The following is a 3,118-nucleotide window of genomic DNA, read 5'->3' on the forward strand; positions in this document are numbered from 1 at the left end:
CGTTTTGAAATAGTAATACGTGTGGGTACTACAATTTCTAACTATTAGTTTGTCCGCGTCGTCCGTAAGTGGTGTCGCGCACAGCGAGAAGAAAGAAGAAAAAAGGAACGACGGGAACAGTGGTGCACTTTTCAAGAGGCAACAACAACATTCCAGTGGCTGGCTGGTGCCTGATGATGGAGTCAAGTTTGCCGCACAACCAACGCACTATTTGTTTTGAGAAACGAAAGCGACTCCGGAAATCGCGTTCTGCCATTTTTTCAAACGCGTTTCGCAGCTTCACTGCTCCCGTTCCTCCTCAAGCAACGCCAATGAAACAACTGAAGTTTCCATCGCAAGCGTCATTTTCTAGAATTAAACTGTGGATTGGATTCGAGCATGCCATTCCGCGCAGAAGCCGCTGTTTGGATCCAATCGAATCTACCAGACGCGCCAGGCGATGCCGGTCTCGTAAGGAGCGTACGATCGCTCTAAATTGTCCAACTCCTGTCACGTTCGGCGCCTAGCAGACGACGTGCTAGGTTGCAAGATGATGGACAGGAGTGTGTCGTAATTTTGACGTCGCCAAAAACGTGGCCGCGCCCCGAGGCTGGCGACGTCGACACGGAGTAGCCCAATCGTGCCCAACCGAATGGTCTCCGATCGCACCCCAGACACACAGATGACGCTTTATGGGCCTCGCCACACGTTGCCCGCGCTGCCTTAACGAAAGCACACGAATGCGAAATCATTACAGCTTCTGCCCTGCTGCTATGCGATCAGCTGTCGGAAATGCAACTGGGTGTTCGCTAGCGCACTGCGCTTCATTCACGCATCAAAATGTAAAATGGTAGATGGAACAGGAGTGCAAAAATATTGACTGGTGTATAAAAGAATAGAATGAACAAGATCGATCCAAATAGGTCGCGAAACTTCAGGAGAAACGCGGTTTAGTACAATTTGTCAACGACATCAGCAAAGGTGGCTCATGGACAAGAACGGCACCGAGAGCGGCGCTGCTGCGCCGGCGTTGAGAGCGCCGCATGCGAAGCAAAATTCTATTAGCGGGTGGTACCCCTCTCCCATCTCTCGTTCGCGCCGCCTTGATTGCCTCCTGCACTGCGCGTGTTTGGGCACGTTTCGTGCCGCGCGCGGTGTGTGCCTACGTGTGTGAGCGTGGACATTTCCTTCGAAGGGCGATGTACATTCTGTTTCACATTTAGGGGAAAACTCGGAGCGCATTGCATCGCGTTGCGGCGAGCGCTTGAGTGAGGCGGCGGCAGCAGCTCGCGCAGGTGCTCGAGGGGCGGGATCTTGAACGGCGTCGTCTGCTACGGCGGCGCGCGCTGGCCGCATTGTCGGGAAACGTTCTACTGTCAGTTGCAGTGCGCTGATCTCATCGTTACTGCATGAAATGAGCCAGTATTCTTTACAAAGCGTTGTGCGACGCCCACTGATACGCCTCGAAGGTAAGTTCATCGCTGCAGGGCAGTCATAGACGACGTACTGATTCCATACATTCGCGACGGCCCCTTTCTGGAAGGCGCCTATATATTCTAACGCCATAGGTCGCCGATCCACACTGCTCGCGTTGTGCAAGAACTGCTAGAAGAGCGCGCAGTCACTCTCTTGGAACGGCCGCCTCAATCCCCGGGCGTCTGGGGTTCGTTGGAAGTATCGCTGGCGCACCATCCCATCTATCACTCGCCCGAGGAAAGGCTTCGATCCACCATCGTCAGCGACTGAGACGTGCTGCGAGTGAATACATCCCTGATCAAGTCATTCCACACTTCACTGCCTTCCAGGATGAGCGTCGTCATCGCTGCCGCTGGGACATGACGAGATACTAACTGAAGTTCCGAGCGTGACGTGTCCAATTCCCCGGCGGCGGACAGGGTCTGTCTGGTGTAGCGAATGATTGTCGAGAAAAATCACTTCCAGCTCATTGTCTGAACCATAGAGTTTCTCACTACATTACCTAGAGGGAAATCTGGTGCTGCTGCGCTGTGGTATGCATGGGAATGCCGGTATGTTGTGGATTCGGATTGGCATCGTTCTCGTAGAGACAGGACACCTTGAAGACGCGCTTGGCAAGTACCGTTCCGTCTGCCACAATGATTCATTTTCTACTAAAACAGCACTTAAAAAGTTGTTTTAGCTTTATTATTACGCGAAAACATGTTTTGTTTAACTATGAGAACTTGTTATTGTGTGTACGACTACATGTTACGCAAAAAGTATCAGCGGGCCGCTAAAGTTGGAAGACAGACGACAAGGTTCACGCTCGCTTTGAAACAGTTGGTCGTCTGTTATTGCTTTTCTTCGCTTGGTCATGCATTGTGGGTGAGTAAAGATGTAATATGCGTGAACGGAAACATTTTATGAAGATTTTACTTTGAGGACGCGTTATTTACGTAGCCATATCCACGTTTTAGACAAAGCCTCGTACAACACCAGCCAACACGAGCCTCGCAGACACATATACCGTCATTCCCATGACGGCACGGTGCCCCCTTAAGAAACTCCCATAGACGGTGGCGCCAGATTACCCTCTAGGTATTATAGTGAGAAACTCTATGGTCTGAACCTAAAACATTCATATAACCGTATCCGTTTGTTTCATCGTGTTCGACTCCCATAGTTATCATTGTTGAGTGCTTTGTTTTCCTTTAGAGTCAAACAAAGACTGAGCACGTTGCGCGCTGGAAAAATGTCCGCATGTACCGCTGGAAAAATCGTCAGCACATACGATGCGGCACATACATACGGCACATACGAGCTAAAGCCATTTTTTGCAGTTTGCTACAAATCCGTGTTGTCTCTGATGGCGACAACGGACTTCCATCGACACTGTGCGGAAATAAACAAAATATATCGCTGCATAGCACAAGTACGACATGCGCACACAACTTTAACTAGTACGTCCCCTACAATATAGAATAGAGGCAGCAATGTAAATAGCTTGGCCATTTTTTAACAGTGCTCAAGAGACGGAAGTTGAAAGTATTAGTAATCATTCCTGCTTCAGCAATACCGGCGCGACCACGACGCGGGCGTGTATCGTGCAGTAACTCGATCGATCGGTGCGGTGGTGAAGCGGGAATGAACTCCGGTCATGTTCAATGCATCGTGCACATAT

The sequence above is a fragment of the Dermacentor variabilis genome, chromosome 1 (genome assembly GCF_050947875.1).
Source record: "Dermacentor variabilis isolate Ectoservices chromosome 1, ASM5094787v1, whole genome shotgun sequence".
NCBI lineage: Eukaryota > Metazoa > Arthropoda > Arachnida > Ixodida > Ixodidae > Dermacentor > Dermacentor variabilis.